Genomic DNA, 23829 nt, shown 5'->3' on the forward strand with positions numbered 1-23829 from the left:
TATCCGTCAGCTATAAAATGTAATATAAATATAAAAATATCTAAATATCTCCTGTCCTTTATGTTTTAATGATGTAAGTCTGTTATCATATTCCAAAAATGCCGCCATAGCTCTCTGCAGCTGTAACACTTTCACACTTTGCAAATCATTCCATGTTTTTGATAGTTATGAAGACAGAATATGTTTCTAAGGTCATGCTAGGCGGTTGCTATGGTGGTTGGTGTGGACTTGGGTGGACCGCGTCCGATTCCTGTTATTAGCTGTCCGCCGTAGGGAGGCTGCGTTCCATTTACAAGTAGTGACCGTCTGCCGCAACTCGAACTCAAACCCTGCTTTGTTCTTTAATTATAGGCCTTTTATAGAATAGAATAGAATTCAACTTTATTGTCATTGCACATGCACAGGTACAGGGCAACGAAATGCAGTTTGCATCCATCCAGAAGTGCTTTAGTGATATAGATATATTACAATATATATTAGCAATAATATAGATATGTGAGTATATTACAGAAATGGGTCTATTATGGTATGTTATAATGTACACGGTATGAAGTATGTTGTGAATATTCTATAACTATAAGTATGTACAGGCTGTAGTGAGTACAAGCTATGTACAGGATATGAACAGGATATAAATATGAAAAACTATACAGAATATGAAATAAATAACTTTACAGAATCTGGGATATACAGCTATACAGAAATGGGAACTATGCAAGTTGTAAACAGTTGTAGGATTAAAGATTATCGAATGTACAGAATGATTATTTACACAGAGCTATACAGTAGTGCAGTTAAGATAAGTGAGATATAATTCCTACAGAGGCTATATAAAGTGCTAGTGGTTGTGAGTGGTGATTCAGTCCATGTTATTATTGTGATTGAGGGTACAGTTGTCCATTGTGGGTGTGTGTATGTTCAGTCCATGAGTTTAACGTGGGTCAGATGTCAGGAGGCAGAGTTCAGGAGTCTGACAGCTGTGGGGAAGAAGCTGTTCCGGTACCTGGTGGTCTTAGTCCGGAGGCTCCTGTGGCGCCTCCCAGAGGGCAGGAGGGTGAAGAGTCCATGTGATGGGTGACTGGGGTCTTTGATGATTTTCCCAGCCCTTTTCAGACACCGCTTCCTGTAGATGTCTTTTATGGCAGGAAGTGGTGCTCCGGCGATGCGCTGGGCAGTTTTCACGACCCTCTGCAACGCCTTCCGGTCCGAGGCAGAGCAGTTCCCGTACCAGACTGTTATACAGTTGGTCAGGATGCTCTCGATGGTGCAGCGATAGAAGTTCACCAGGATGTCTGAGGACAGGTGGTTCTTCCTCAGAGTCCTCAAGAAGAAGAGGCGCTGGTGAGCCTTCTTGACCAGCTTGGAGCAGTTGGTCGTCCAGGTGAGATCCTCGGAGATGTGGACTCCCAGGAACTTGAAGCTGCTCACACGCTCCACAGCCGTCCCCTTAATGTGGATGGGTGGATGTGGGTCAGCATTCCTCCTGTAGTCCACGATGAGCTCCTTGGTCTTCTCGGTGTTAAGCAGCAGGTTGTTTCTGTCGCACCACTCAGCCAGACGATCCACCTCCTCCCTGTAGGCGGCCTCATCGTTGTCACTGATGAGGCCAATCACCGTGGTGTCATCTGCAAACTTAATGATGGTGTTGGAACCATCAGCAGGTCTGCAGTTGTGGGTGAAGAGGGAGTAGAGGAAAGGGCTCATCACACAGCCTTGTGGTACACCGGTGTTCATTGTGATGGTAGATGAGCAGCGGTTATCCAGCCGGACATGTTGGGGGCGGTTGGTCAGGAAGTCCAGTAACCATTTGCAGATGAGGGAACTGATACCCAGGTCTGTCAGTTTCCTGATGAGTTGTGAGGGGTGGATTGTATTGAATGCTGAACTGAAGTCTATAAACAGCATTCTGGCGTAGGTGTTGTTGTTGTCCAGGTGTGAGAGGACAGAGTGCATTGCGATGGAGACTGCATCCTCTGTGCTCCTGTTCCGGCGGTATGCGAATTGGTGGGGGTCCAGGGTGGGGGGGAGACAGGATTTGAAGTGTGCTAGGACCAGTCGCTCTAAGCACTTAGTGATGATGGGGGTGAGTGCTACTGGGTGGTAATCATTGAGGCAAGATGGGTTGGAGTTTTTGGGTATCGGGACGATGGAGGTGGATTTGAAGCAGGCCGGTACCACAGCGTGGGCCAAGGACAGATTGAATATGTCTGTGAGCACTCCTGCAAGCTCCCCAGAACACGCTCTGAGAACACGCCCGGGGATGCCATCAGGGCCTGCAGCCTTGTGGACATTGATCCTGCTCAGCACCGCTCCTACATCGGTGGGGGAGAGAGTCATAGGTTGGTGGTCTGGCGTCATGTCTGCTTTGGTTGTGGTTGTGGGGTTCCCTCGCTCAAAACGAGCATAAAAGTTGTTGAGCTCGTTGAGGAAGGAGACATCAGAGGATGCGGGGGAGGGTTTGGTGGTCCTGTAGTCTGTGATGGTCTGGAGTCCTTGCCACATGCGTCGGGGGTTGGAGTTGGAGAAGTGTTCTTCTACCTTCTTTTTGTAATGGTGTTTGGCTTTTTTGATGCCCTTCTTTAGATTAGCCCTGGCTGTACTGTAGGCGTGTGCATCTCCTGACCTAAAGGCAGTGTTGCGGGCCTTCAGGAGGAGACGAACATCCCGGTTCATCCAAGGCTTCTGGTTGGGGTACATGGTGATCCGTTTCTGGGTGGTGACACTGTCTGTGGTTTTGGAGATGTAATCCAGTACAGATGAGGCGTACTGGTCCAGGTCTGTGTGGGTGAACATATTCCAGTCTGTGTTTTTAAATCTGTCCTGGAGCACTGCGTCTGTCCCCTCTGGCCACACTTTAATTGTCCTCACAGCAGGTTTCACACGTTGGATGAGTGGTGAATACCGAGGTGTGAGGAACAGGGAGAGATGGTCCGATTGTCCAATGTGGGGGAGGGGTGTGGCTTTGTAGGCTCCAGCCAGGAGCCAGAGGAGACAAGACTTTAGACCATGTGTATTCCAACACATGGTCTAAAGTCTTGTCTCCTCTGGTGTGGCAGGAGACATGTTGGTGGAATCTGGGGAGGACTGTCTTTAAGTTGGTGTGGTTGAAGTCGCCAGCAACAATAAAAGCAGCCTCGGGGTGTTTATTCTGGTGTTTGTTAATGGCTGCAGAAAGTTCTTTCATGGCCAACCTAGCATTAGCGTCGGGGGGTATATACACGGCAGTGAGTATGATCGAAGTGAATTCTCTGGGGAGATAATAAGGTCTGCATTTGACCATTAAAAACTCCGCATTAGGTGAGCAGTGACTCTCAGTAGTAGTGGAGTTCATGCACCAAGCATTGTTAATATAAATGCACAAACCTCCACCTCTGGTCTTGCCGGAGTCATCTGCTAGCCTGTCGGCTCGGTGTGTGTGGCGTCCTGCTAACTCGATAGCATTGTCCGGGCAGCTGTTGTTCAGCCATGTTTCGGTGAAAAACATGACATTTGAGTCCATAATCCATCTGTTGTTAGTGATGGAGAGCCGTATCTCATCCATTTTGTTTGCCAGAGAACGGACATTGGCGAGAAAAATACTGGGTAAAGGCAGCCGGTGTGGTGTTAGCTTTAGCTTAGCCCGTAGCCCTCCGCGCCTACCTCGCCTTTGTTTACGATCTCGGCGCCGTCTGCGTGCACTTCCGCCCAGCCGGGGAGAGTGGGCAGCCTCCGGTGTTCTGGAGATCTCTGGGATGAGTCGGAGATCGGCGATAAAACTGTTGGAGTTGTGAGTCCAGATGTCCAGAAGCTCTTGTCTGCTGTAGGTCAGCAACGCACAGCAATTCTGGACGAATAATCCGGTTAAAAGTAGATAAAAAACCGCTAAATAGCAGATTCTGGAGAGACACTGAGCCTCGCGTTGTTCACACGCCGCCATCTTTCATGACACGCACACACACACATAAAGCACTTTGCCTCACCATGAGAATGCAAGTTTACCTAACCTAACCTTAAAGTATCTGATATAGGATAGAAAAATGAAGCAACCAGAGATTTAATGATGAAGACTCTGGGTTCTGTAGTTCACGTTTTACAGTCCTTAATGACTCTTTGCATATGATTTATTGAAGAGGGGTTTAGAATGCACTTTACATTTAGACTGTTGCTGTTTAATTTTTTACATTGTTGCCGTGTTATGTCATGAATAAGGTTCACCTGCTGGGGGTTTGATGGATCAGCTGGACAATACAGTCAAAGTCAGACTTCATTCATCATATGCAAGAATCCTAGTTGGATTTTTGTTGTCACTCATGTTTTTGAACCAAATATTGAAAACAATTCTGACAGACTGGATACCTAGTCAGGGTGTACATTACCTTGTACTCAAGCATCCCAGGACAGAGCCCTGCCCCACCATGAGCCTGGGTGGATACGTGGTTATTAATATAAAATGACCAATACTGAATATGAATATTTCATGAAAATTGAATTATAATACAAATTAGTAATAAGGGTTTCTCTGCGCCCTTATCTACCCCATACTCAAAGAGCTGCGGGTAGAGAGGGTGACAGGAGAGGATGGCACTGAAGAGAAGATGCTCGGTTTCTGGAGTCTCCTGGTCCTGTCAGTATTAGTAGGATGCATCTGCTGTGTCTTCTCGTAGATGCTCACCTACCTTGACTCGTTCCAGCCTGGTATGGATTTCCCAACACTGCGGACAGTGGCCCACGTCAGAGACGTTTAATATTGATTACATATTTCTGAATTGCTAACCCTAACCCTAGCTCAACAGACCACAATGCCCTGGACTGTCAGTATTATTACATGCTGTGAACATAAGTAGCTTTGATCACAGTTTATGTTGTAAAAGAGAAGGAATATTGAAAAAAAGATCAACATTGTGATATTATTTCTTCCAAACTGACCAGAAACATGCTTGTCAGACTCTCACAGCAAAGGATCAGACTCACTGTGCATGACGGCTCAGGCCAATGATGTTTGTTAGATTGTCAGTTGTTTAGTGCTTCTGTACAGTTAGGGTCACCGTCTCTATTTCAGAATAATTAATATGCGGAAAACACTAAAAGTTGATTGTCTTCCAATATTCTAGCATAATTAAAAAACTTTGACTTTGTAAGTACATATTATTAGTCCTAATGCCAGTATGATTCTTCATAACTCCTGCTTTGAAATACTGAACTTTAAAATTGACCTGATGAAAGATCATTTACAGTGGCACTCTGTCAGGATCATTCTGACTGTAAGATCACTGTATTAATCTGAATCCTTCTGAAATGTGCTGTGAATGAATGCTGATGCAACTCACTGTGGGAAAGCTGTTAATAAAATGAATCTGTGACACATGCAACACATTCACAGAGGAAGAGGACACAAAGGGAGGACACGCAGAGGCTGTGTTGAAGTCAGAAATCCAAATCTTTATTAAAAAACAGGCGGCAGTTACAAACAGGAAGACAAGCAGTCCATCAAACAGTCTACAGGGTCAAACATACAGAGAATTCAAACAGCAGTAAAAAATAACTGGACACTGAAAAACATAAAGCAATGTGTGACGCAATAAAAGGAAGCAGCACAGTATATTCACTGAATTATCATCAATTACAAAAGAGAAAAACGACGATTTCTAAGGATTATTTTCTTAAATGCAGTTAGAGTGTGGCTGGTAAAGATGGAAACATACAGAATGTAAACTGTGTGAGTTTGTGAACTTTGTTAGTAACAAATGAGGTAAAACAAACACAACCAAAACAGACAAAACACAGAACGAGGCTCTCAGTATTCATTAATAATTAGAAAGAAACATTCTGGTCGTGGATTTTTACAGTCTTAGTTCCGCTCGCTGTCATCATTATAATCATCATGATCAATGGCGAGGTCCTGAGGTGGGTGGGGCTGTCTCTGGTGATGTCACCATGAAGGAACAGCATCTGGCACGTGTTGGTGAAACATCTCAGTACACTGGTGTAGTTTCCTCTCCAGCTGTTTGACATGTGACACTTGAACATTAAGGGGAAGAAGAAGAAACAGTGTTAGGTCAGGTGACCACATGGTTTCTAAAGTAACTGACAGGAAGTAACCAGGCCGTTAGAAATGGATGGCATGTGTTTAGAGTTACTGGAGTTGGGTAACTCTACTTACCAAAAGCAGAAGCACACAGATGAAGGATCAGATGCTGAATGTTGCAGGAACATGCTCATGTGTGGTGGTCATTCAGTGCTGCTCCGGCAGGTTAGACAGTCCAAGACTGATATGCTGCCCATCTGAGAGTTTGAAAACATACATGAAAAGATTTATTTTGTATTACAGTCAAAGTTGGATGTTCATTTTTGTCCTTTAAAAATGTTTGTGTATTTGAAAGCACTAACATTTAAGGATGACTTGGATTGTCTCCTTTAAAGGGGAGACAAGTGTATCCACTGATCCACGTCACTTTACCTGGATGATGACTCCTCTCCCCCTCACTCAGAAACACTCCTAATATAACCAAGCAAATAAATAATATTGAAGATTTACTTACATCATTACAAAAGCATCAAAAATATCTCCCTTTGATTCTATTTCTCCATTCCTGCTGAACATCAGGCAACAAATATCTCAATAAATCACAGTAAAATGTAAAGCACATGTTTTCTCTGCTTTGTCTAACCTCTGCAGAGCCTCTGTCAAGAAAAACATATCTGTAAGCATAAAACAAATATACATTTTATAACACGTCACTGGACAAACCTCGGTCAGTTGATTTCCTCTGTGCAGTGCAGACGAACATCAGTCAGCAAGTGACTCTGCTGGTTCTTCTGAGGAAACACCACCGTCTCTCCACACCGTCACCATCTGTGAGCACAAACTGCCGCGCTGCTCTGCCAGCATGTAGGAATCACATATCACACACAGGGGTGAAGAAACATTAGAGCTCAACTTTGGATACTTTAGATCTAAACAGATCAAAGCAGCTCTTAGCTTCAACAATCAGTGAGCAGACAAACAATGATACCAAACTGATTCTGTATGAATACAATATGGTATTTTCAATACAGGTGTCAAATTAATTTATTAAAACTAATACAGATATATGTACTTTTTTTTGATAAATTAGTTTGCTAAATTATAAGAATATATATATATTTTTTTTCATTTAACAATTGCAACTGAAAGAAATTAAATATTGAACAAAAATATATTGTCACATTCTGAGCATGCTCAGCACGCTGACAGACTTGAAGTTGCTACAGATTTTAAGAAGTGATAATTATAGGGAAGAAACTTCTCTTTTTCATCTGTTTAATTAAACATTTGATGCCTCAGCTGTCTCAGTCTATAGCGTTCTGCAACTACAACTAACCTGAGGCTTGGATTTGGCTGCAGGTGCCCTTGTACATCCTTCTCAGCAGCACACATGTGGGTACCATTTAATCACACTTCTTCCTGAGCTTTGCTTCATCACAAGACCAAAGGTGGCATCCCGTGTCACAGTCTTATCATCATCCAGAAGAAACATTTGAAGAAACATCATGGAGAAGAAACATTTACGCGCCTCCTGGAGGCGGAGGGGAAGTGAGGAGGTAAGTGACGGAAGTGACGGACAAGGTAAGCGACTCATGTTGTAACTGACGTCAGACGCCGGAGATTTTGGCGGAAAATTAAAGCAAAAGGTAGTTTAGATCTGAACAAATTCATTTAAGCTTCAGTATTACCAAATACACTTATCAATTGTCTTATAACTAACACTATTTGTCTAAATGATCTCCAACACCCTGGAGAACAACGAGGAGAGTTTAGAGACTCTCCAAGATTATATTGATCAGTGCTTTCAGGATCTCGTGATGAAGAAGACCCAGTGTGCAGCTCCCCCGGCCAAACCTGAGACGCCGTCGTCGAAAAGACAACGCCCGGCAGATTCCCCCGGCTCAACATCGCCAGCCGGCAAAGATATTGCCGACATACTGGAGTCAATCGACAAGCGATTGTCCAGTTTCGACGCAAGGCTGTCCTTGGTGGAGATTCTTCACCGAGAATTTAAATGCTTGCGAGAATCCCTGGAGTACAGCCAGCAGCAGGTGGAAACGCTTGCTGCTGAAAATGCCACGCTAAGGGAGTCGGTGAAATGTCTCACAGATAATGTTACCCAGCTCAATAGAGAAAATAAAAAAATAAAAGAAACAGTTATCAATCTACAAGCTCGTAGCATGCGTGATAATCTGGTATTTTCTGGTATTCCAGAAGCCGCTGGAGAGGACGCGGAGACCACGGTAAAAAGCTTCATCAAAACCCACCTGAAGCTGCCGGAGGACACTGTGAAGAACATCGTCTTCGATCGGGTACATCGCCTCGGCCCCATTCGGGCTACGGCCGGGAGACCACGTCCTATCGTGGCCAAATTCGGCCACTTCAAACAAAAGCAACATGTGAAAAGCCGCGGCAGGGAATTAAAAGGAACGGACTTCAGCGTGAACGACCAGTTCCCCAAAGAGATCTTGGAACGACGCAGGGTCCTCTTCCCAATCCGACGCGGCTTCATCCAGAAGGGCTCCCGCGCTGTCATCGCTGTGGACCGGCTGTACATGGACGGACAGCTCCACTGCAACCCCAACATCACTCCGTGGCTGTATTAACCTCACACCAGATAAGAATCAGCTGCACCCTTTCCTTATCCACTCACACTAACTTGCATTAACATCTGTTTAACTTACCAGTATCAAATCACATCTTAAAGTGTGATTTCATAGCAGAATTAACACCGTCACTCTCCGTCAGTGATTTAATTGGAATGTTTACGTTTTGTTCTGTTTTTTTTCTTCTCGTTTTTTTTTTCCCCCCCTCTCTTTTCCCCCCTCTTGGTTTTATGCTGCTCACCCCTGTCCTTGGTTTCTTTCTTTATTCCTTTCACTGCCTCGATCACCTGCTTCGACACTCATCCGCAAACATCCTTTATTTCGACACATACGCACCATGCGCTCAACGGCAGCACATTTTACTTCAGTCAGACAGCGCACACAGTCGTTTAGGATACACACACTTAAGCCAAGCCTACTCGTATTAGTAACTATGCATACACAAAGTCAGACTCAGGGAGCATCTTGCCACACATTTTTTCTCTCTCTCCTTCTCTTTATTTATGAACAAGTGACGTATTCTCTCCACCTGTCTAAGCGACGCACACAGCATACATCCCTAGTTATACACAAACATCTATGGGTACACTGAGGTTCATTACATGGAATATAAATGGAGCTGGCTCCAGAGTAAAGAGGTTAAAAATATTTAACCAACTCAAAAAACTACAGGCAGATGTTGTCCTTTTACAAGAGACCCACAGACCTCTTAGAGGTTCGAATGAATTTAAAACACCTGAGTTTCCTAATGTGTTCTCAGCTTGTTATAATTCTAGACAAAGGGGAGTAGCAATTTTAATACATAAAAATATTAATTTCACAGTACTCGATACAGTTATAGATCCAGAGGGCAGATTCTTAATCATTAAAATATCTATACTTGATAAAAAGCTATGTATTGCAAGTGTATATGGTCCAAATGTTGATGATCCCTCATTCTTTCACGGTTTTTTCAGTGCACTCTCTGAACACTTAGATGGCACACTTGTTCTTGGAGGCGACCTCAACCTTGGACTAAATGAAGACATGGATAGGCTCAATACAGCGGGAACTCAGCGTAATTGGCAGTCCATAAATATAATCAAACAGTATATGAGCGACTTTGGTCTTTGCGATGCATGGCGCTCCCTTCACCCCACCAGTAAGGAATATACTTTTTTCTCACATGTCCATCACTCCTACTCTCGTCTGGATTATTTTTTGGTCAGCAGCTCACTACTGGGTGACATTTCAGACACTGAGATTGATCCTATAGCTGTCAGCGATCATGCTCCTGTATCTTTAACACTAATGCACAAGAATAATACTACGCCAAGAAAAAACTGGAGATTTAATATATCACTACTTAAAGATGAAGACTTTATTAAATATTTTAAAAAAGAGTGGACTTCATATTTGGACTATAATGACACTCCCGAAACATCAGCTTCTGTTCTATGGGAAGCAGGGAAAGCTGTGATGAGAGGTAAAATAATTTCTTTCTCATCACATAAAAAGAAAAAAGAAAACAAAAATATTCAGGAATTAGAAAAAAACATCAAATCACTAGAAGAAGCCTACGCGTCCCACCAAGATCAGGAAACATTGAACAAAATACGCAAAACAAAACTAGAATTAAATGAGATAATTGATAAAAAAACAAAATTCTTAGTACAAAGACTACGCCTACAAAATTATGAACATGGTAATAAATCCGGTCAATTTCTAGCAAACCAGCTAAAAATAAATAAAGAAAAAACAACTATATGTGCTGTTCAAGATTCATCTGGGAACACAATATATGATCCGATACAAATAAACAACATTTTCAGGGATTTCTATAAAACGTTGTATTCACCACAAATAAACCCATCTAAAAAAGAAATTGATCAGTTTTTGGACAACATAACTCTTCCAAAATTATTGGACACTCAAGCAATGGCACTGGATTCACCACTGACACCAGGTGAACTCCAGGAAGCCCTGATAAGTATGCCCAATAATAAGGCTCCAGGTCCAGGTTCCTGCAGAATTCTACAAAGAATTCTGGTCGATTCTAGCACCAGTTTTCTACAGAACGTTGTTGGAAATTAAAGAAAAGGGCAGACTTCCATCAAATATGAATTCTGCAAACATTAATCTCCTGCTAAAACCAGGCAAAGACCCTGTATATCCCTCAAGCTATCGTCCAATATCCCTTATAAACGTAGACCTTAAAATAATCTGCAAAGCTCTCTCAAAGAGACTGGAGAAAATAACCCCCCTCTTAATTCATCCTGACCAAACTGGTTTCATAAAAGGTAGGCACTCATCAACAAATACACGTAGATTACTTAATTTGATAGACTACTCATACAGTAAAAACCTAGAAACTACAATATTCTCTTTAGACGCAGAAAAAGCATTTGACAGAGTTAACTGGAAATTTCTATTTGCAACTTTACACAAATTTGGTTTTGGATCCTCTTTCATAAACTGGTTAAAAATATTATATAATTCCCCAACAGCTTGTGTTAGAACAAATGACCAGACATCCTCCAGCTTCTGTCTCTTGAGGGGCACCAGGCAGGGATGCCCACTCTCCCCTTCACTGTTTGCAATTTTTATTGAACCACTAGCAGCAGCAATTAGACAGAATTCAGTAATTAAGGGCATAGAATGCAAGAACGTGGAACATAAAATCAGCCTTTATGCGGATGATGTGTTACTCTTTCTCCAAAATTCACAAACCAATATCTCTGGGGTGATTGAATTGATAAACTCTTTTGCAAGAATATCAGATTACTCAATTAACTGGTCAAAATCTACAGTTCTACCGATTAATTGCTCCCTCCATAATTCCTCTTCTACACCACTGCAATCGGGAAATATAAAATATTTAGGTATTAATGTTTCTCCCAAGCTTGCAGATCTAACTAAATTAAACCATATCCCACTTTTAAAGAAGGTAGAAGATGATCTGGCTAGATGGAAATGTCTACCCATATCACTCATGGGAAGGGTTGCCGCTATAAAAATGATGGTCTTACCAAAAATAAATTATTTATTCTCAATGATCCCAACTAAACCGCCACAAGATTGGTTCAGATCTCTAGATTCATGTATGTCCAAATTCCTTTGGAAAAATAAACCCCCACGTATAAGCTTAAAAACACTACAAAAGACCAAGGATAAAGGAGGACTAGAACTGCCTAACTTTCAGCACTACTTCTTAGCCAACAGGCTTCAGTTTATCTCAGGATGGCTAAAACATACCCTCTTAGATGAACCTTGGCTAGATGTAGAACAAGCACTTTGCAATAATCTAGAGATCTCAGATCTACCATTTATCAGCTCAAACATCCAACGACATGAATGCTTTAAAAGCATCAACATCAGCTCTTCTCTGACAGCATGGTGGGAGTTTCTAAAATTGACGGCGTCTTCATTAATCCCATGCAAACGTACACCTATCTGGAACAACCCTGACATATTACAAAACAATAATATGATAAACTTTTCAGATTGGAGTGGTAAAGGAATCAAATATTTAGAACATATACTAGAAGGAACAGAATTTATTTCATTTGACGGACTAGTTACACAATATGGGATCAACAAGAAAAGATTTTTAGAATATCAACAAATTAAATCCATAGTAAAAAAGAAATTTAAACTGGGTCAAGTTGAACTACAAACACCACCAAGTGTGGTTCAATTTCTTACTCTTAAAACCCCCAAATTACTATCCAAAATATACAGAATGCTTTCTAAAACAGATGAATCAATATCACTTCCTATTGCAAAATGGGAAGTGGATTTATCAGTTAACTTAGACCTAAACTTCTGGTCTCAGATTTGCTTAAAAACCTTTCATCTAATTAGAAATCCCAGTATTCAATTAATTCAATACAAAATATTACATAGAGTGCACTATACAGGTCATCGGATGTTCAAGATGGGCTTTACGTCTACCAACAACTGCTCACACTGCCAAACCAATTCACCGGACAATTATATCCACGCTCTTTGGTTCTGTCCACCAGTTCAGAAGTTTTGGCGCGAGATATGTGAAGACTTATCGAAGTGTCTGAAATGTAACATTCCAACTTCCCCCTTAGTGTGTTTGTTGGGCAGCTTAGATAATGTCACTTCAGAAAAGAATATAGCCCATATGGTTTTCACTGCCCTATGCATAGCCAAGAAAACAGTCCTCATGAACTGGAAAAATAAAAATAATCTTAATTCTAACCAATATAGAAATTATCTATTAGATTACATTAGTCTTGATACAGAAGACCCTTATGAAAAGGACATCGAGGGAACAGTTTACCCTGCCCGGGATAGGGTTACCGGGGCCCCGCCCTGGAGCCAGGCCCGGGGAGGGTGCCCGAGGGCGAGCGTCTGGTGGCCGGGCCTTAGTCCATGGGGCCCGGCCGGGCACAGCCCGAAGAGGAGACATGGGCCCATCCTCCCGCAGGCCCACCACCCGCAGGAGGCGCCATAGGGGTCGGGTGCATTGTGTGCCGGGTTTGCTTAGGCTGCTGCCCCCGCGACCCGGCTCCGGACAAAGCGGATGAAAATGGATGGATGGATGGTCTTGATACAGCTTCTGCCACCACATCAGATCAATTGCTCTGGGCTCCTTTGATCAGCTCCATCACCTAGTGGGGGTGGGGGGGTCATAGTTTGGTCCCGCCTTCACTGTTGTGATTGGTGTGGGGGTAGGGACAGGCTTAGGGCGTCGGGGGGTTCCCCGGAGGCATCTTCCTTGGGGGGCTCAACCCGGGGTAGCGGTCATGTCCGGTTAGGGGCTCTGTTGGCTCTCAGGTGACTGTTTCCTCGCGGCTGCGTGCAGCGGGGCTAGGGGAGGGTCTGTGCTGATGGACGTGGGTTACTGACCTGGTAGCCTGGCTGCCCCTGGGTGGGTCCGGGATGGGCGTGAGGTTCTGGGGGCGCTCCGTCTCTGGGCTGGGGCCCGGGCCGGGCCTCGGGGGCTTGGGTCCTGGTTGGTGTGTTGCCGGGGTTGTGGGCGGGTGGGTGCATGGGGGCCCAGCCCTGGAGCGGGGTGCCGCCGGTGCATGGAGCCACCTGGGGGGCTCTTCAACTGGTGGGGAAGATTGTCACATCTTGCAGGAGCTTTCCTCTCCTCAGGGGCTCTCTCTGCAGGAGGGGGAGATACAGGAGAGGTGGAAGAAGATCTCAGCCTGGGTGTTTATTGTCTTATGTAGTCTGGAAGAAGAGTGGATGGTGGGGTGGGTGCAGTTTTCTCTGTGGTGGGGTTGGGTGGACTGTCCCGGGCTCTGTGGGGCCGGGAGGCGCTGCTGTGCTGGGCCCCGGTCTGGATGGGCCTGGGCCCCCTTTCCCTGGCGGGTCGCGGAGTATGGGGGTGCCTACTGGGGTCAGCGGGGGAGCTGGCCCCAGGGAGGGGTCACTTGCCCCTCCCTTCCTTCCCTCCCCATCTCCAGCTGCCTCCCTCTTCCCGCTCCACCACAACCACCCACACATGCAGGACCTTGGAGTAGGGGTATGTCACCAGGGTGCAGAGGAGGCTACCCCCCCCCCGTCCCCTTCTGGCTGCCTCTGCCTCAATTTTATCCCACAACTTAGACATTCACATTACTCACACTCTCATTACACATACATATAGGATCTTGGGGGTGGGCACGATACACGGAATCCAAAGTACCATCAGGGTGTACACCCCACCCCTGGCGTCGTTGCCCACCTCTCAATGTTAAATACACGTAGACATTGAGGGCTAGCAGGAGGGACCATGCGCTTACCTGCTGCTCTCTGGCAGGTAGCTCCAAGCCCTTTTTTTTTTTTTTTTTAAATGCACCTTAGAACACACATGCATCAACACTACAATGAGGGGGTGGAGGGAGGTTTGGAGTCTTCTCTCACCCCTGTTCTCTGCGACCTGCTGGAGCGGGGGGGCTAGGAGGAGGAGTTGGCCGTCCGGCTGCGGTCTGGAGTGTGGGGCCTTCCTGCTGCTGCGGAGTCGGGGCGGTCTGCCTCCCCCCACCGCAGGGAAAAGGGTAACACCACCTGGGTCTGGGTGCAGTTTCCCCCTCCAGGGGCAAGGGTATCTAGACCCGGTGTGTAGAGTACGCTTGGGGAGTGTGATCGTGTGTACAGCGTCTCTTTATGTCTGTCTCCATGTTGGTTGAGTGTGGAGTAAGTGCATATGAGAGCATGAGGGTGGGAATGGATGTTTGTATATGTGTGTGCCTATATTTCTGTGTCTATATGTCAGGTTGGGTGTCAGGCGCCACCTCTCTGGGGACATCTTAGGCCCTCCAAGGTTTGGAGGCCTATCTCCCCCTACCACCACTTCCCTGCCAGTGGCGGACTCCCTCAGACATCGGTGCGTTGGTGGTTCTTTGTGTCCGGGGATGGGCGTCCAGGTACACACCGGCTCACTCCTTGGCGGCCGCTTATCGGGGCCTGGAGCCTGGGGCTCGCTCGGGCCACTTCGGAGGTGGGGTGCCCCCGGCCTCTCGGCCTGGGGCTCGGTCACTCAGGCACGGCTGGCTGCCGGAGGAGCTCACGGGCGCGTCACTGCAACTCCCCCTGGCTTCTGCTCCGCGGCTGATGAGTGAGCCCTCATCTGGGACTCTCCTCAGCTCTTTCTGGGACAGTGGCGCGGCTGCCCCTCTGTTGGTCTTCCTTGATCTCTTGTGTTCTGGGGGCCTCTGGATGTCTGGAGTTTTGATCTCCTCCATACCTGCTTCATGCCCTGGAGGACGGGGCTGTGCCCCCCCCCACACCCTCTAGCAGATCATTACATGAAGGAACCTTTAAAAAAAAAAAAAAAAAACAAGCGCGTCCATGCTCACAGGTGTACACACGGGTGATCACACCCACAAACTACACCCTTTTTGGCTCCTACCTCAAAGCACACTGTGTTCTGTTGATCTTATGTGCTGCACAATAATGTTTAACATTTAGTATTTACTGTCATATTCCCATATATCATTGTGATGTTGTTTATTCTATTACTCTTGTTCTCTTCTGCTTGTTTTCTTTTTTCTTTCTCAGCAGGTGACTCAGGTGATTGATATATGCATTTTTTTTCTTCTTCTTTTTTTCTGCTCATTCTGTTGGTTTTTGTCTTTTGCCCTTCTCCCCCGTCCCTCTTCTCAGCTGTTTCTCTTTCCCTCTTTCTTTCTCCCCTTCTTTCCCCCAGTCAAGTCTACGGGACGTATTCAGTAAGTGAAAATAAAATGAACAATAAAAGGTGAATCAAATGGACCATTACGGCAAGGCTGGGATGGTCAATTTGGTAAAGTAAATCCGTTGGGCATCTTTCTTTGCCTTTAGACAACAATTCTGATGGCAAAAGAGCCAAACGGGACAGGCCAAAAAAGGAAAAAAGAAAAAAAAAAAAAAAGGATGACTTGGATTGTCTCCTTTAAAGGGGAGACAAGTGTATCCACTGATCCACGTCACTTTACCTGGATGATGACTCCTCTCCCCCTCACTCAGAAACACTCCTAATATAACCAAGCAAATAAATAATATTGAAGATTTACTTACATCATTACAAAGCATCAAAAATATCTCCCTTTGATTCTATTTCTCCATTCCTGCTGAACATCAGGCAACAAATATCTCAATAAATCACAGTAAAATGTAAAGCACATGTTTTCTCTGCTTTGTCTAACCTCTGCAGAGCCTCTGTCAAGAAAAACATATCTGTAAGCATAAAACAAATATACATTTTATAACACGTCACTGGACAAACCTCGGTCAGTTGATTTCCTCTGTGCAGTGCAGACGAACATCAGTCAGCAAGTGACTCTGCTGGTTCTTCTGAGGAAACACCACCGTCTCTCCACACCGTCACCATCTGTGAGCACAAACTGCCGCGCTGCTCTGCCAGCATGTAGGAATCACATATCACACACAGGGGTGAAGAAACATTAGAGCTCAACTTTGGATACTTTAGATCTAAACAGATCAAAGCAGCTCTTAGCTTCAACAATCAGTGAGCAGACAAACAATGATACCAAACTGATTCTGTATGAATACAATATGGTATTTTCAATACAGGTGTCAAATTAATTTATTAAAACTAATACAGATATATGTATTTTTTTTTTTGATAAATTAGTTTGCTAAATTATAAGAATATATATTTTTTTCATTTAACAATTGCAACTGAAAGAAATTAAATATTGAACAAAAATATATTGTCACATTCTGAGCATGCTCAGCACGCTGACAGACTTGAAGTTGCTACAGATTTTAAGAAGTGATAATTATAGGGAAGAAACTTCTCTTTTTCATCCGTTTAATCAAACATTTGATGCCTCAGCTGTCTCAGTCTATAGCGTTCTGCAACTACAACTAACCTGAGGCTTGGATTTGGCTGCAGGTGCCCTTGTACATCCTTCTCAGCAGCACACATGTGGGTACCATTTAATCACACTTCTTCCTGAGCTTTGCTTCATCACAAGACCAAAGGTGGCATCCCGTGTCACAGTCTTATCATCATCCAGAAGAAACATTTGAAGAAACATCATGGAGAAGAAACATTTACGCGCCTCCTGGTTTTGTTTTGTGATCCTGCAAAAAGACTGAGGACAACAAAGCCCAGAGAACACGAGATACACAACATCCAACATTCAGACTCAACAGCCTCCATAAATGAAGAGCACCAGGTTGGTTCAGTTATAGTAGATATGAGCATACTTGACATTACTGGGTATGAATAATAATCAAGAGACAAACTTTAAAGATGCAGAGCAAGATGTCCCATCATCAGACTGTAAACAAACATCCACCAGGCTTCTTTGTTGCCAAAATTGATGATTCTCCCATCAGGGATCAGTAGAGTGTATTAACCTGTGGTATAAGCAGCAGTCACTGAAATATTACTGTTTCAGACAAGAAATCTAGCACATAAAAGCCAGGGTGGGAGGGATCTCTGCAAACTGACTTACCTCTGCAAGTGTGAAGCTCAACAAAAATCTGACTCTCCAGTCACAGACAAACAAAAACTGCAGCTGGGAGATAGAAAACGCTGTCTGGGTCTTGCTGGATGTTGCTGGTCAGAGTCCCACATTAACAGAGTGCTTCTTGGTCCCACTGACCCATGTGGACAGTGACTGTGGAGAACTGTTCTGGAAAACAGAAAAGAGAATTAAAATAACAAAAAGCCAAACAGGATTTCCACAAAGACTCTCTTGGAATCAGCAATCAAAAAAATCACTGGTTCATATTTCAATTAAATATGAACAGGTTCCTTAAATGTACGCAGTTCAGATCTGATTTAATTTAATTTCCTTCACACAGCACATTCGTCCAGGCTGACAGGTAAACATCGAATTAATCTCAGGTAACATGACTCATAGTAGAGATTCAGTAAGAAAGATTGCTAGCTCTAATATTATTACCACACAATCCAAGGACACACCAACAGCTCAGATTTGTAGAACTATTTAAACAAATGTCTTCTGAATATTCAATTCATGTTCACAGTGGGAGGGTGGGGGGGTGTCGTGGAATTTTTTAAATAAAGTCTGCAACACAGAAAGAGCTGTGATCAAGCTATTTATTACTGCGCCAACACACATCAAACATCACAGTTCAGTCATGTCAGCGCTGCCACAGAAGTGGTGCTCCTACTCCTTTATGCATTCCAAGGAAGAGGGAGGAAGTTACAAACTGATCCTACCACACTTCACGTGTCTCGCTATGAAACCTAACGGATCAATGGTTATGCTGTTTTGTGCCCTTGGCCTTATCAGCACCTGTAAAGGGAGTTGTTTTCTCAAACTGCTGACGCTGAAGTAAGTTCATCTAGTTTTAGAAACTTTCACTGAACAGTCTATAACAGTGTCACAACTAAGCATATGCATAAGCACTTAAATGCTTTAAATGAGAATAACAGAAAATTTCTATTACAGAGGCTTGAGCCTGTCCCAGTAGTCATAGGTAGAGCACACCTGGACAGGTCACCAGTCTGTCAGAGGACTAACACAGAGACAGACATCAGAGTAACAAATCTATTTAAAATTAATGTAAGTTTGCTGCAGCTGTATGTATGAACATGTGTTTCTGTGCTCACAGTCCACCTCTCAGGAACCTGCAGTTCACTTTTAGTCAACTTTAAACAGACCTCACAAAAGGCTGATGTGGCTGGATCAGTAGTCTGATTTAAGTATGATACCTTTGGCCAGGGATTAATCTGGTGCATTGCTTCACTGCAGTCTTACGTATTTTCCCCACACCTGAATATACAAGTAACAGCTTCAGCTGATGCAGCCTGACTCAATCCTAAATGTTCAGCACACAGAGACACAGAGGTACTATTTAAAGTTTAGTGATAACCTGAGTCACTGATCATTTGCAGTATTACAGAGTCTGGCAGTCTTTGCATGATGTCCACGTCACTGTAAGTTTCTAGCTGACTCTCAGGTGTGACAGGTGTGCCAGCAGGAAAGAGTAATAATAACCTGCATCCTGAGGTTTGTCATGCAGGATTAAAGGAGCCAGGCTTTGTTCACACAGCTAGGATTGTATTTTACACTGACCCTGGGTCAGTATAAGTATCATACAGTTTAAACGAAGCACTGAAACTTGCACATATTTATTATAGATGCACTGAAGCTAATCGAGATATTTGCTGTCAATCTGTGGCTGCGATTAAACACTTTACTGGAAACTTTATTAACTAGTAACTTCATCAGTCATGACAGAAGCTAATATTTCTGTGCTAACATCGTTTAACCAGTAACAGCTTTACTCCAATATAAGCTAACGTTTACACCGTAACTTTAAGCTAGCACCATAAAGACGGTAAAACACGTAATAATATCTACAAATGCATCTTAAAGCTGTTATATTAGCACTCTGTGTATTACTAAGATAACCACATTAACATTACTGACACTCGCTGACTTTTAATAGTCATTCTATAAATGCTGTCTGTTTAAATGGTCTTACCTGTACACACTGCATATCCACCGGATTCCAGCCAGAGTGGATTCTGGAGTCTTCCCACGCTCCTGTTAGTGATCCTCCATCTGGATGGATGAGAACAACCTTCTGAACAATCTAGCAGGAGATGGCCCATATCTATGGGACTGATTTGTGCTAATAACGCCCATTGTATGGACTGATAACAGCCGAAGCGGGTGAATAAAGTCACCCAGTAGCTAGCTGTGCCATTACCCAGCATACATCACTCCCTGCGTAAATGCAACAAACGATACAAAAGTATTGTTCTACCTGTTTTTCAGGTAGTTGTTTACATTATATAATTTATTGTGTTCTGTATACGTCACTACAATGTGATTTGGAAAATGTCTAAATATACCGACAACAGGCACTTCCGCAGCAATCTCTTCAATCGGAGGACCCTTCACGTCAATTCCCGACGCGAGAGGGGTACCCTGCACGTCCATAAGTGCAGCAGAGGGAGCCTGACCATGCGTCACACGTTTGACGAGTTGGGAGTGAGAACGTGTTGGTGCAGCAGCAACCACAGCCTCCCAGACACTGTTCTTCAGAGAGGTGTACTGTTTTCCCTCCTTGTAAATCTCACATTTGATGATGGACCACAGGTTCTCAATGGGGTTCAGATCAGGTGAACAAGGTGGCCATGTCATTAGTTTTTCTTCTTTTATACCCTTTCCTGCCAGCCACACTGTGGAGTACTTGGACGCGTGTGATGGAGCATTGTCCTGCATGAAAATCATGTTTTTCTTGAAGGATGCAGACTTCTTCCTGTACCATTGCTTGAAGGTGTCTTCCAGAAACTGGCAGTAGGACTGGGAGTTGAGCTTGACTAATACCTTAGAAAACCAGTCTTGAGATATTTCTTGGCCCAGTCTTGACGTTTCAGCTTGTGCGTCTTGTTCAGTGGTGGTCGTCTTTCAGCCTTTCTTACCTTGGCCATGTCTCTGAGTATTGCACACCTTGTGCTTTTGGGCAATCCAGTGATGTTGCAGCTCTGAAATATGGCCAAACTGGTGGCAAGTGGCATCTTGGCAGCTGCACGCTTTACTTTTCTCAATTCATGGGCAGTTATTTTGCACCTTGGTTTTTCCACATGCTTCTTGCGACCCTGTCGACTATTTTGAATGAAACGCTTGATTGTTCGATGATCACACTTCAGAAGCTTTGCATTTTTGAGACTGCTGCATCCCTCTGCAAGATATCTCACTATTTTTGACTTTTCTGAGCCTGTCAAGTCCTCCTTTTGACCCATTTTGCCAAAGGAAAGGACGTTGCCTAATAATTATGCACACCTGATATAGGGTGTTGATGTCATTAGACCACACCCCTTCTCATTACAGAGATGCACATCACCTAATATGCTTAATTGGTAGTAGGCTTTCGAGCCTATACAGCTTGGAGTAAGACAACATGCATGAAGAGGATGATGTGGACAAAATACTCATTTGCCTAATAATTCTGCACTCCCTGTACAGCATCAGGGTATTAAAATGCATTTCCATCTTAGAAAGCCCAGCAGGAGTTCTCATCACTGTTTAAATAATGAATGTAAATTAATGAAGCAATAATTGTACTGTTTACCTCATAATCATTGCAGAACAGAGGGTGAAATAATTGTTTCTATGATTATATAACTGCTTGTTACCACCACGAGAACTGTATTTTCAGCTCAAGTAACTGAAACCTTTAGTCTCAGGAACTTTTTCTGGGAATTCAAGAATACCTTGAGACTGCTCATTATCTGTGTTTTCACATGCTCATGAAAGGATTTGCATGCACATCACAAAACAAATATAACTATGTTTTTTACCAAAACACAATCAGGAATTCTAATATCTATCAGCATGCATGCAGGAAAAAAAAAACCCTCCATGTTACAGTCTTCTTCACCTAAATTTGGGGTTCGCTTTTCATCACTTCTTACAAACTAATCCAGCTGCTTTTTTTTTAATGTTTTTTTATGTTTCAGCTTGCCAAACAATGAGGGCCATTGTGAAAGTAGCCAATATATCCTTGATTTCTTAAAACTCATTGTTGCAGCTGGAGGAAGTACCAAAGTGACTTCCCCTTAGACTGATTTTTAGTTTTAGTCCCCTTGTTTTCCTAAGAGTTATCGATTCTGTAACTATTTAAATAATGTAAACTAATGTAAGTCTTTTGGCCACAACCAACCAACCTATTGACCTCACATTCTGTGGTGTAAATTAGACTTTATACATGTAGTGTTTTATGTTCACCACAACCCACATTAACAATTATCTTGCTCTAGGGTAGCACTGCTAACCATTGCACCACTCTACCACCCAGAATAGAGTGCATCGAAAAAAGACTACACATTGAAAAAGGCAGGTCATTTTTAGCCTTGAAAGTGTTGTATTCAAATATGTCCCAATAGCTCTCCTGACTCGTGTTATCTACAGATATGCCAGAAAATTGGCTCTCTGCATGGTGAAAATGTAATCAGTGTTATGTTGAATATATATTACCAAAAACAATATATTCAGAAATGCAATACAGGGACCATAAACAAAACTTCTGGACACCCCTTAATCCTCGAGGCCTCCTGTTTTTAAATGTCCAACTTACAGTAACAGCATTGAAAAAGCAAAAAAAGCAGCCTGCTACACATCAACACATACACAACATGCACACATCCTGCAGATCCCTGCAGCAGGGACCTTTTAACATGGGTATGATTGGATGTCCGTGTCAGCTCTGTTTTGTCTTTAATAGAGGTTGTTATTTTGTGCACAGATATGTACACACTGCTGCGAGGTTAATACATAGGTTGCTGTGTAATGAGCTCCCAGATTTACATTTCAGAACCACGGTTGTCTTGGTGATAACGTTTTATGTGTTGTTATACGTTCTGGACAAAATGTCTCCCAGCAGTAACAGTGCAGTGGTTTCTGTGTTAACAGATTGTCTTCAGCTGACCACCTGCCTTCTGCAATTTGCCTGATTGGAACCAATTTGCAAATTGCTTGAGATAAACACACACACACACACACACACACACGCACACACACACACTCTGAAAATGCCAACATTTGTCAAAGTTCATTCACTTACCAAATTACAATAAATAAAGGTGTATTTCAACCGCATAAATAAAGCAGCTTCAGTATAAATTCTGTTCTTTTCTATTATTTATTTTATTCACATCAGAAGCACCCTCTTGCTCTGTGTAATATGGATGCAGTTGGCTTTTGCTGTGTGTGTGTGTGTGTGTGTGTGTGTGTGTGTGTGTGTGTGTGTGTGTGTGTGTGTGTGTGTGTGTGTGTTGTAAGTGAAGCAGTCTAGTCAGATCTAATCAGATGGTGTCTTTAACCTGCCTTTTGGCAAGGTGATTGCTTGACTCCACATACTCAGAGACGGTGCCTCTACATGCACAAATGCACAAATGTGATCACAGTTTTATTTCTGAACATGTATTTCATCTATTTCAATTATTCTCAAGTGTTTTTATAAATTTTACATTTTATAAATTTTGTTCATATCTTTTGCATTGACCAAGGGTTCGTTCTTACTGAGCTGAGCTGATAGACAAGTTATTAACTGATAAAATAACCTCCTCCTTCCAGAGTCTTAAAATGACCAGAGTATACAAAAATTAGGCATGTCCTTTATTCCTTATAAACTGTGACTAGAAACTGAGCCCATAATGTTATCAGAAAATGTTTACAGAGATCACAGAGCAGAGATGCCAAGATCTGGGTTTCTTTCTCATTATGCAGATTTAAGAGACACTGGCTTCAGTTTTCAGGCTTGGATGTTACATCTACCATTACCATCCCAAGAGATGGTGACCACACAAAAATCTTACAGGTCAAAGATTTTACATGCACTTACTCACATGAACCCTAATGTTTTCCTAAATCTAACCAAGCAGATTTATCATCATTGATTTGTTCATCAAGCTCTTCTACAGCAGACTTCATGCTTCCCTTTATGCTGCAACCTTACATGAAGTGGAATCCATCGACAACAAAAGTCTTAAATGACTTTCTTTTGAAACATTTTCTGGTGTTTGCATGTTGTTTTAACAAACTACATGCCACTACTATATAATATGGATAAAGTCTTGCCAACAAAGTCTCAGTATACTAAAAAGACATATTCACAGGCTGGGGGTATTTTTTTCCTTTTAATGTTGATAAATGCTAAACTAAAAATCTGATTTGTTCTGTTCTGTGTCAGACTATGTAGTAAAACAAATGCTAGAAAGTCAGATACACAATACAGCTCAATAAATGAAATCTGATAAATCCCTGTTACTGATCTGCCTTA

The 23829-nt window shown here is 43.2% G+C and overlaps 2 long non-coding RNA genes across 5 annotated transcripts; both read right to left on the bottom strand.

Moving 5' to 3' along the window:
• Positions 1-5460: 5460 nt before the first annotated feature.
• On the bottom strand, positions 5461-6849 carry LOC146677112 (uncharacterized). Of its 3 annotated transcripts, XR_014907478.1 has the most exons (4): positions 6728-6835; positions 6437-6475; positions 6140-6261; positions 5461-5997 (listed from the first exon to the last, which is right to left on the bottom strand). It is a non-coding gene; the product is annotated as an uncharacterized LOC146677112 (long non-coding RNA). The 3 variants fall into 3 exon arrangements; XR_014907482.1 differs by lacking the exon at positions 6437-6475 and having other exon boundaries at positions 5462-5997; positions 6728-6849; XR_014907480.1 differs by lacking the exon at positions 6728-6835 and having other exon boundaries at positions 5462-5997; positions 6367-6468.
• A 10487-nt stretch (positions 6850-17336) lies between these two features.
• On the bottom strand, positions 17337-20002 carry LOC146677113 (uncharacterized). 2 transcript variants are annotated; one of them, XR_014907484.1, is made up of 4 exons: positions 19898-20002; positions 19525-19604; positions 17520-17699; positions 17337-17421 (listed from the first exon to the last, which is right to left on the bottom strand). It is a non-coding gene; the product is annotated as an uncharacterized LOC146677113 (long non-coding RNA). The 2 variants fall into 2 exon arrangements; XR_014907483.1 differs by lacking the exon at positions 17337-17421 and having other exon boundaries at positions 17462-17699.
• Positions 20003-23829: the final 3827 nt, after the last annotated feature.

Source organism: Rhamphochromis longiceps, linkage group LG2 (genome assembly GCF_057381845.1).
Source record: "Rhamphochromis longiceps isolate RC_006_pf linkage group LG2, R_longiceps_female_GT1.1, whole genome shotgun sequence".
NCBI classification, from domain to species: Eukaryota; Metazoa; Chordata; class Actinopteri; order Cichliformes; family Cichlidae; genus Rhamphochromis; species Rhamphochromis longiceps.